We start from the raw sequence: 12,292 nt of genomic DNA on the forward strand, positions 1-12,292 counted from the left end.
TACTGTAAACGAACGCTTCAACCTAGAAGAGCAAAATTTGGTGGGCCAAGTGGGATTTGTGTACTGATCATTACCACCACGTATTCGCAAGATTGGGTCAAACAATATTTGCAGGTATTTTGAAAACTCGTTATTCTTGGATGCTTGGCAACCCCTGTCACTGAAAGTGCTTTTCGCCAGTCGCTGTTTAGGGCTACTTGAAGAGGAAACAAACCATAGAGACAACACTGAGAACTACTTTATTTTGTCATGGTTCAAAGATCTACTACAAACCATGTTGGATTTAGAGTTCCAAATTCATCTATCTATATAGGAAAGAATAGAGTGAAACCTAAAAATAAAAACTGCTACTGTAAACGAACGCTTCAACGCAGAAAAAAAAAGTTTGCTGAGCCGAGTGGAGCTTCTGTACTGATCATTACCACCAAGTATCATCATTATTGGGTCAAAAAATATTTGCTTTTATTTCGGAAACTCGTTGATTCTTGGAAGCTTGGCAAACAGTTTCAATGAAAATGCTTTTCTCCAGTCTCTGCTTAGGGCTACTTGAAGAGGAAACAAAAAAATAGAGACAATACTGAGAACTACTTTATTTTGTCAAGTTTCAAAGAGCTACTACAAACCATGTTGGATTTAGAGTTCTAAATTCATCTATCTATATAGGAGAGAACAGAGTGAAACCTAAAAATAAAAACTGCTACTGTAAACAAAAGCTTCAACCTAGAAGAACAAAATTTGGTGGGCCAAGTGAGATTTGTGTACTTATCATTCCCACCATGTATTCTCAATATTGGGTGAAAAACTATTTACTGGTATTTCTGAAACTCGTAGATTTTTGGATGTTTGTCAACACCTTTCAATGAAAGTGTTTTTCGCAAGTCTCTGCTTAGGGCTACATGAAGAGGAAACAAACCATACAGACAAAACTGAGAACTACTTTATTTTGTCAAGTTTCAAAAAGCTACTACAAACCATGTTGGATTTAGAGTTCCAAATTCATCTATCTATATAGGAGAGAACAGAGTGAAACCTAAAAATAAATACTGCTACTCTAAACGAACTCTTCAACCTAAAAAAGGAAAATTTGGTGGACCAAGTGGGATTTGTGTGCTGATCATTACCACCACGTATTCTCAAGATTGGGTGAAACAATATTTGCAGGTATTTCGGAAACTCGTAGATTCCTGGATGCTTGGCAAACCCTGTCAATGAAAGTGCTTTCCGCCAGTCTCTGCTTAGGGCTACTTGAAGAGGAAACAAGCCATAGAGACAACACTGAGAACTCCTTTATTTTGTCATGTTTCGAAGAGCTACTAGAAACCATGTTGGATTTTGAGTTCTACATTCATCTATCTATATAGAAAAGAATAGAGGGATACCTAAAAATAAACACTGCAACTGTAAATAAACGCTTCAACCTAGAAGAACAAAATTTGGTGAGCCAAGTGGGACTTCTATACTCATCATTCCAACCAAGTATCATCAAAATTGGGTGAAAAAATACTTGCTGGTATTTCAGAAACTCGTAGATTCTTCGAAGCTTGGCAACCTTTTTCAATGATAGTGCTTTTCGCCAGTCTCTGCTTAGGGATACTTTAAGAGGAAACAAACCATAGAGACAAAACTGAGAACTACTTTATTTTGTCATATTTCAAAGAGCTACTACAAACCATGTTGGATTTAGTGTTTCAAATTCATCTATCTATGTAAGAGTGAACAGAGTGAAACCTCAAAATAAATACTTTTTACTGTATACAAACGATTCAACCTAGAAGAACAAAATTTGGTGAGCCAAGTTCGACTTGTGTACTGATCATTACCACCAAGTACCTTCAAGATTGGCTGAAAAAATATTTGCTGGTATTTCGGAAACTCGTAGATTATTGGATGCTTTTCAACCTCTTTCATTGAAAGTGCTTGTCCCCAGTCTCTGCTTAGGGTTACTTGAAGGGGAAACAAACCATAGAGACAAAACTGAGAACTACTTTATTTTCTTAAGTTTCAAAGAGCTACTACAAACCATGTTGGATTTACAGTTCCAAATTCATCTATCTATACAGGAGAAAACAAAGTGAAACCTAAAAATAAAAAGTGCAACTGTAAACAAAAGCTTCAACCTAGAAGAACAAAATTTGTTGAGAAAATTGGGATATTTGTACTGATCATTACCAACAAGTATCAGCAAGATTGTTGAAAAAATATTTGCTGGTATTTCAGAAACTCGTAGATCTTGGACGCTTGGCAACCACTTTAAATGAAAGTGCTTTTCCACAGTCTCTGCTTAGGGCTACTTGAAGAGGAAACAAACCATAGAGACAAAACTGAGAACTACTTTATTTTGTCAAGTTTCAAAGAGCTACTACAAACCATGTTGTATTAAGAGTTCTAAATTCATCTATCTATATAGGAAAAAATAGAGTGAAACCCAAAAATAAAAACTGCAACTGTAAACGAACGCTTCAACCTAGAAGAACAAAACTTGGTGTACCAAGTGGGACTTCTATACTGATCATTACCACAAAGTATCATCAAGATTGGGTGAAAAAATATTTGCTGGTATTTCGGAAACTCTTAGTTTCTAGGAAGCCTGGCAAACTTTTTCAATTAAAGTGCTTTTCCACAGTGTCTGCTTAGGGCTACTTGAAGAGGAAACAAACCATAGAGACAAAACTGAGAACTACTTTATTTTGTCAAGTTTCAAAGAGCTACTACAAACCATGTTGGATTTAGAGTTCCAAATTCATCTAGCTATATAAGAGTTAACAGAGTGAAACCTAAAAATATATACTGCTACTGTGTAAAAACGCTTCAACCTAAAAGAACAAAATTTGGTGACCCAAGTGAGATTTGTGTACTAATCATTACCACCAAGTATAATCAAGATTGGGTGAAAAAATATTTGCTGTTTTTCAGAAACTCGTAGATTCTTGGACGCTTGGCAACCCCTTTCAATGAAAGTGCTTTTCGTCAGTCTGTGCTTTGGGGTCTTTAAAGAGAAAACAAAACATAGAGAAAAATTGAGAACTACTTTATTTTGTCAAATTTCAAAGAGCTACTACAAACCATGTTGGATTTAGAGTTCCAAATTCATCAATCTATATAGGAGAGAACAGAGTGAAACCGAAAAATAAACTGCTACTGTAAATGAACGCTTCAACACAGAAGAACAAAATTTGGTGAGCCAAGTGAGATTGGTGCACTGATCATTACCACCAAGTATCATCAAGATTGGGTGAAAATATATTTGCTAGAATTTCAAAAACTCGTAAAAAATGTCTTTCGCCAGTCTCTGCATAGGGCTACTTGAAGAGGAAACAAAGTATAAGACAAAACTGAGAACAACTTTATTTTGTCAAGTTTCAAAGAGCTACTACAAACCATGTTGGATTTAGGGTTCTAAATTCATCTATCTATATAGGAAAGAGTAGAGTAAAACCTAAATATAAAAACTGCAACAGTAAACGAACGCTTCAACCCAGAAGAAGAAAATTTGGTGCCAAGTGTTACTTGAGTACGGATCATTACCACCAAGTATCATCAAGATTGGGTGAAAAATACTTGCTGGTATTTTGGAAACTCGTACATTCTTAGATGCTTGGCAACCCCTTTCAATGAAAGTGCTGTTCGCCAGTCTCTGCTTAGGGCTACTTGAAGAGGAAACAAACCATAGAGACAAAACTGAGAACTACTTTATTTTGTCAAGTTTCAAAGAGCTACTACAAACCATGTTGGATTTAGAGTTCGAAATTCATCTATCTATATAGGAAAAAATGGAGTGAAACCTAAAAATAAAAACTGCAACTATAAATGAACGCTTCAACCTAGAAGAACAAAATTTGGTGAGCCAAGTGGGACTTCTGTACTGATCAATACCACCAAGTATCATCAATATTGTTTGAAAGAATATTTGCCTTTATTTCGGAAACTCGTAGATTCTTGGATGCTTGGCAAGCCCTTTCAATGAAAGTGCTTTTCTCCAGTCTCTGCTTAGGGCTACTTGAAGAGGAAACAAACCATAGAGACAAAACTAAAAACTACTTTATTTTGTCCAGTTTCAAAGAGCTACTACAAACCATGTTGGATTTAGAGTTCCAAATTCATCTATCTACATAAGAGTAAACAGAGTGAAACCTAAAAATAAATACTGCTACTGTAAACAAACGCTTCAACCTAGAAGAACAAATTTTGGTGAGGCGAGTGAGACTTGTGTACTGATCATTACCCCCATGTATCATCAAGTTTTGTGATAAAATATTTGCTGGGATTTCAAAAAATCGTAGACTCTTGAAAGCTTGGCAACCTTTTTCAATAAAAGTGCTTTTTGCCACTCTTTGCTTAAGGCTAGTTAAAGAGAAAACAAACTATAGAGACAAAACTGAGAACTACTTTATTTTGTCAAGTTTCAAAGAGCTACTACAAACCATAATGGATTTAGAGTTCCAAATTCATCTATCTATATAGGATTGAACAGAGTGAAACCTAAAAATAAATACTGCTAATGTATACAAACGCTTCAACCTAGAAGGAAAATTTGGTGAGCCAAGTGAGACTTGTGTACTGATCATTACCAGCAATTATCATCAAGATTGGGTGAAAAAATATTTGCTGGTATTTTGGAAACTCTTAGAACCTTGGACACTTGGCCAATCCTTTCAATGAAAGTGCTTTTCACCAGTCTCTGCTTAGGGCTACTTGAAGAGGAAACAAACCATAGATACAAATCTGAGAACTACTTTATTTTGTCAAGTTTCAAAGAGCTACTACAAACCATGTTGGATTTAGAGTTCCAAATTCATCTATCTATATAAGAGAGAACAGAGTGAAACCTACATATAAAAACTGCTACTGTAGACGAACGCTTCAACCTAGAAGAACACAATTTGGTGAGCCAAGTGGGACTTGTGTACTGATCATTAACACCAAGTATCATTAAGATTGGGTGAAAAAATTTTTGCTGGTATTTCGGAAACTCATAGATTCTTGGACGCTTGGCAACCCCTTTCAATGCAAGTGCTTTTAGCCAATCTCTGCTTAGGGCTATTTGAAGAGAAAACAAACCATAGAGATAAAACTGAGAACTACTTTATTTTGTCAAATATCAAAGAGCTAATACAAACCTTGTTGGATTTAGAGTTCCAAATTCATCTATCTATATAGTAGAATACAGAGTGAAACCTAAAAATAAAAACTGCTACTCTAAACAAATACTTCAACCTAGAAGAACAAAATTTGGTGAGCCTAGTGAGCTTTGTGTACTGATCATTACCAGCAGGTATCATAAAGATTGGGTGAAAATATAATTGCTGCTATTTCGAAAACTCGTAGATTCTTGGAATCTTGGAAAAACCTTTCAACGAAATAGCCTTTCGCCAGTCTCTGCTTAGGGCTACTTGAAGAGGAAACAAACCAATAGAAAAAACTGACAACTACTTAATTTTGTCAAGTTTCAAAGAGCTACTACAAACCATGTTGGTTTTCGATTTCCAAATTCATCTATATTTATAGGAGAGAACAGAGTGAAACCTAAAAATAAAAATTGCTACTGTAAACAAACACTTCAACATAGAAGAACAAAATTTGGTGACTCAAGTGGGTTTTGTGTACTGATCATTACCACCACATATCCTAAGATTGGGTGAAAAAATATTTGCTGGTATTTCAAAAAATCGTAGATTCTTGGACGCTTGGAGAACCCTTTCAATGAAAGTGCTTTTCGGCAGTCTCTGCTTAGGGCTACTTGAAGAGGAAACAAACCATAGAGAAAAAACTGAGAACTAGTTTATTTTGTCAAGTTTAAAAGAGCTACTACAAACTATGTTGGATTTAGAGTTCCAAATTCATCTATCTATATAAGAGAGAACAGATTGAAACCTAAAAATAAAAACTGCTACTGTAAACGAACGTTTCAAACTAGAAGAACAAAATTTGGTGAGCCAAGTGGGATATGTGTATGATCATTATCACCGAGTATCATCAAGATTGCGTGAAACAGTATTTGCTGGTATTTCAGAAACTCGTAGATTCTGGACGCTTGGCAACCCTATCAATGAAAGTGCTTTTCGCCAGTCTCTGCTTAGAGCTACTTGAAGAGGAAACAAAAAATAGAGACAAAACTGAGAACTTCTTTTTTTGTAAAGTTTCAAAGAGCTACTACAAACCATGATGGATTTAGTGTTCTAAATTTATCTATCTATATAAAAGAAAACGGATTGAAACCTAAAAATAAAAACTGCAACTGTAAACGAACACGTCAACCTAGAAGAACAAAATTTGGTGAGCCAAGTGAGACTTCTGTACTGAGTATTACCACCAAGTATCATCAAGATTGGGTGAAAAATTATTTGTGTTATTTCAGAAACTCGTAGATTCTTGGAAGCTTGGCAACCCCTTTCAATGAAAGTGCCTTTCGCCAGTCTCTGCTTAGGGCTACTTGAAGAGAAAACAAACCATAGAGACAAATTGAGAACTACTTTATTTTGTCAAGATTCAAGGAGCTACTACAAACCGTCTTGGATTTAGGGTTCTAAATTTATCTATCTATGTAGGAGAGAACAGAGTGAAACCTAAAAATAAAAACTGCTAATGAAAACGAACGCTTCCACCTAGAAGAACAAAATTTGGTGCGCCAAGTGGGATTTGTGTACTGATCATTACCACCACGTGTCCTCAATATTGGGTGAAAAAATATTTGCTGGTATTTCGGAAATTCGTAGATTCTTGGACGCTTGGCAACCACTTTCAATGAAAGTGCCTTTCGCCAGTCTTTGCTTAGGGCTACTTCAAGAGGAAACAAACCATAGAGACAACACTGAGAACTACTTTATTTTGTTAAGTTTCAAAGAGCTACTACAAACCATGTTGAATTTAGAGGTCCAAATTTATCTATCTACATAAGAGTAAACAGAGTGAAATCTAAAAATAAATACTACTACTGTAAACAAACGCTTCAACCTAGAAGAACAAAATTTGGTGAGCCGAGTGAGACTTGTGTACTGATCATTTACGCAAGTAACATCAAGTTGGGTGATAAAATATTTGCTGGGATTTCAGAAAATCTTAGATTCTTGAAAGCTTGGCTACCTTTATCAATGAAAGTGCCTTTCGCCAGTCTTTGCTAAGGGCTACTTGAAGAGGAAACAAACCATAGAGACAAAACTGAAAACTACTTTATTTTGTCAAGTTTCAAAGAGCTACTACAAACCATGTTGGATTTAGAATTCCAAATTCATCTATCTATATAGGAGAGAACAGAGTGAAACCTAAAACTATAAACTGCTACTGTAAACGAACGCTTTAACCTAGAATTACAAAATTTGGTGGGCCAAGTGGGATTTGTGTCCTGATCATTTCCAGCACGTATCATCAAGATTGGGTGAAAAAAATATTTGCAGGTACTTCAGAAACTCGTGGATTCTAGGACACTAGGTAACCCCTTTAAATGCAAGTGCGTTTCCACAGTCTCTGCTTAGCGCTACTTGAAGAGGAAACAAATCATAGAGACAAAACGGAGAACTACTTTATTTTGTCAAGTTTCAAAGAGCTACTACTAACCATGTTGGATGTAGAGTTCCAAATTCATCTGTCTATATAGGAGAGAACAGAGTAAAAGCTAAAAATAAAAATTGCTACTGTAAACGAATGCTTCAAAATAGAAGAACAAAATTTTTGGAGCCAATTGGGATTTCTATACTCATCATTACCGACAAGTATCATCAAGATTGGGTGAAAAAAAAATTGCTGGTATTTCGTAAACTACTAGATTCTTGGAGGTTTGGCAACCCCTTTCAATGAAAGTGGTTTTTGCCAGTCTCTCATTAGGGCTACTTCAAGAGGAAAAATACCATAGACACAAAACTGAGATCTACTTTATTTTGTCAAGTTTCAAAGAGCGACTGCAAACCATGTTGGATTTAGAGTTCCAAATTCATCTATCTACATAAGAGTAAACAGAGGGAAACCTAAAAATAAATACTGCTACTCTAAACAAATGCTTCTACATAGAATAGCAAAACTTGGTGGGCCAAGTGGGATTTGGGTACTGATCATTACAAACACGTATTCTCAAAATTGTGTGAAACAATATTTGCAGGTATTTCGGAAACTCGTAGATTCTTGGATGCTTGGCAACCACTGTAAATGAAAATGCTTTTCGCCAGTCTCTGCTTAGGGCTACTTGAATAGGAAACAAACCATAGAGACAACACTGAGATCTACTTTATTTGGTGAAGTTTCAAAGAGCTACTAGAAACCATGTTGCATTTAGAGTTCCATATTCATCTATCTATATAAGAAAAAATAGAGTGAAACGTAAAAACAAAAACTGCAAGTGTAAAAGAACGCTTCAACCTAGAAGAAAAAATTTGGTGAGCCGAGTGGAACTTCTGTACTGATCATTACAACCAAGTATCGTCAATATTGGGTGAAAAAATATTTCCTGGTATTTCGGAAACTCGTAGATTCTTGGAAGCTTGACAACCCCTTTCAAGGAAAGTGCTTTTCCTCAGTCTCTGCTTCGGGCTAGTTGAATGGGAAAGAAACCATAGAGTCAACACTGAGAACTACTTTATTTTGTCAAGTTTCAAAGAGCTACGACAAACCATGTTGGATTTAGAGTTCCAAATTCATCTATCTATATAAGTGTGAACAAAGTGAAACTTAAAAATAAAGACTGCTACTGTATACAAACACTTCAACCTAGAAGAACAAAATTTGGTGAGCCGAGTGAGACTTCAGAACTGATCATTACCACCAACTATCGTCAATATTGGGTGATAAAATATTTGCTGGTATTTCGGAAACTCATAGATTCTTGGATTCTTGACAACCCCTTTCATTGAAATTGCTTTTCGCCAGTCGCTGCTTAGGTCTACTTGAAGAGGAAACAAACCATAGAGAAAAAACGGAGAACTACATTATTTTGTCAAGTTTCAAAGAGCTACTACAAACCATGTTGGATTTAGAGTACCAAATTCATCTATCTATATATGAGAGAACAGAGTGAAACCTAAAAATAAAATCTGCTACTGTAAACGAACGCTTTAACCTAGAAGAACAAAATTTGTTGGGCCCAGTGGGATTTGTGTACTGATCATTACCAACAAGTACCATGAAGATTGGGTGAAAAATATTTGCTGGTATTTTGGAAAATCTTAGTTTCTTGGATGCTTGGCAACCCCTTTCAAGGAAAGTGCTTTTTGCCTGGCTCTGCTTAGGGCTACATGAAGAGGCAACAAACCATAGAGACAACACTGAGAACTAGTTTATTTTTCAAGTTTCAAAGAGCTACTACAAGCCATGTTGGATTTAGAGTTTCAAGTTCATCTATCTATATAAGAGTGAACAGAGTGAAACCTAAAAATAAATACTGCTACTGTATATAAACACTTCAACCTAGAAGAACAAAATTTGTTGAGGGAATTGGGACATTTGTACTGATCATTACCAACAAGTATCATCAAGATTGGTGAAAAAATATTTGCTGGTATTTCGGAAACTCATAGACTCTTGGAAACTTGTGAACCCTTTTCAATGAATGTGCCTTTCTCCAGTCTCTGCTTATGGCTACTTGAACAGGAAACAAACCATCGAGTCAAAACTGTGAACTACTTTATTTTTTCAACTTTCAAAGAGCTACTACAAACCATGTTGGATTTAGAGTTCCAAATTCATGTATCTACAGAAGAGTAAACAGAGTGAAACCTAAAAATAAATAGTGCTCCTGTAAACATTCAACCTAGAAGAATAAAATTTGGTGAGCCAAGTGAGACTCGTTTACTGATCATTACCACCAAGTATCATGAAGTTGGGTGAAAAAATATTTGCTGGTATTTCGGAAACTCGTAGATTCTTGGAAGCTTGGCAACCCCTTTCAATGAAAGTGCCTTTCTCCAGTCTCTGCTTAGGGCTACTTGAAGAGGAAACAAACCAAAGACACAAAACAGAGAACTACTTTATTTTGTCAAGTTTCAAAGAGCTACTACAAACCATATTGGATTTTGAATTCTACATTTATCTATCTATATAGGAAAGAATAGAGGGATACCTAAAAATAAAAACTGCAACTGTAAATAAACGCTTCGACCTAGAAGAACAAAATTTGGTGAGCCAATTGGGACTTCTATACTCATCATTCCAACCAAGTATCATCAAGTTTGGGTGAAAAAATACGTGCTAGTATTTCAGAAACACGTAGATTCTTCGAAGCTTGGCAACCATTTTCAATGATAGTGCTTTTCGCCAGTCTCTGCTTAGGGCTACTTGAAGAGGAAACAAACCATAGAGACAAAAATGAGAACTACTCTATTTTGTCATGTTTCAATGAGCTACTACAAACCATGTTGGATTTAGTGTTCCAAATTCATCTATCTATATAAGAGTAAACAGAGTGAAACCTAAAAATAAATACTGCTACTATATACAAACGCTTCAACCTGGAAGAACAAAATTTGGTGAGGCAAGTTGGACTTGTGTACTGATCATTCCATCAAGTATCATCAATGTTGGCTGACAAAATCTTTGCTGGTATATTGGAAACTCGTAGATTCTTGGACGCTTTGCAACCTCTTTCATTGAAAGTGCTTATCCCCAGTCTCTGCTTAGGGTTACTTGAAGAGGAATCAATCCATAGAGACAAAACTGAGAACTACTTTATTTTGTCAAGTTTCAAAGAGCTACTACAAACCATGTTGGATTTAGAGTTCCAAATTCATCTATCTATACAGGAGAAAAAGAGTGAAACCTAAAAATAAAAACTGCAACTGTAAACAAAAGCTTCAACCTAGAAGAACAAAATTTGTTGAGCCAATTGGGATATTTGTACTGATCATTACCAACAAGTATCATCAATATTGGGTGAAAAAATATTTGCTGGTATTTCGGAAACTCGTAGACTCTAGGAAGCTTGGCAACCCCTTTAAATGGACGTCCTTTTCCACAGTCTCTGCTTAGGGCTAGTTGAAGAGGAAACAAACCATAGAGACAAAAATGAGAACTACTTTATTTTGTCAAGTTTTAAAGAGCTATTAAAAACCATGTTGGATTTAGAGTTCCAAATTCATCTATCTATATAGGAGAGAACAGAGTGAAACCCAAAAATAAAAACTGCTACTGTAAACCAACGCTTCAACATAGAAGATTAAAATTGGGTGAGTCAAGTGGGATTTGTGTACTCACCATTGAAACCAAGTATTATCAGATTGAGTGAAAAACTATTTGTTGGTGTTGCGGAAACTTGTAGATTCTTGGAATCTTGGCAATGCCTTTCAATGAAAGTGCTTTTCGACAGTCTCTGCTTAGGGCTACTTGAAAAAGAAACAAAAGATAGAGACAAAACTGAGAACTACTTTATTTTGTCAAGTTTCAAAGACCTACTACAAACCATGTTGGATTTAGAGTTCCAAATTCATCTATCTATATAGGAGAGAACAGAGTGAATCCTAAAATTAAATACTGCTACTGTAACCAAACGCTTCAACCTAGAAGAACAAAATTTGGTGAGCCAAGTGAGACTTGTGAACTGATTATTACCACCAAGTATCATCAAGATTGGGTGAAAAAATATTTGGTGGTATTTCGGAAACTCGTAGATTCTTGAAAACTTCGCAACTTTTTGCAATGAAAGTGCCTTTCGCCAGTCTCTTCTTAGGGCTACTTGAAGAGCAAACAAACCATAGACACAAATCTGAGAACTACTTCATTTTTTCAAGTTTCAAAGAGCTACTACCAATAATGTAGGATTTGGAGTTCCAAATTCATCTATTTATATAGGAAATAATAGAGTGAAACCTAAAAATATAAACTGCAACAGTTAACGAACGCTTCAACCTAGAAGAACAAAATTTGGTAAGCCAAGTGAGATTTGTGTACTGATCATTACCAACAAGTATCATAAAGTTTGGGTGAAAAAATATTTGCTGGTATTTCAAAAACTCGTAGATTCTTGTAAGCTTGGCAAAACCTTTCAATCAATGTGCCTTTCGCCAGTCTCTGCTTAGGGCTACTTGAAGAGGAAAAAAAAAAACATAGAGAAAAAACTGAGAACTACTTTATTTTGTCAAATTTCAAAGAGCTACTACAAACCATGTTGGATTTAGAGTTACAAATTCATCTATCTCTATAGAGGAGAACAGAGTGAAACCTAAAAATAAAAACTGGTACTGTAAACAAACGCTTCAAACTAGAAGAACAAAATTTGGTGCGCCAAGCGCAATTTGTGTATGATCATTACCACCGAATATCATCAAGATGGGGTGAAAAAATATTTGCTGGTATATTGGAAACTCGTAGATTCTTG

This window comes from Callospermophilus lateralis, chromosome 1 (assembly GCF_048772815.1).
Source record: "Callospermophilus lateralis isolate mCalLat2 chromosome 1, mCalLat2.hap1, whole genome shotgun sequence".
Classification (NCBI taxonomy): domain Eukaryota; kingdom Metazoa; phylum Chordata; class Mammalia; order Rodentia; family Sciuridae; genus Callospermophilus; species Callospermophilus lateralis.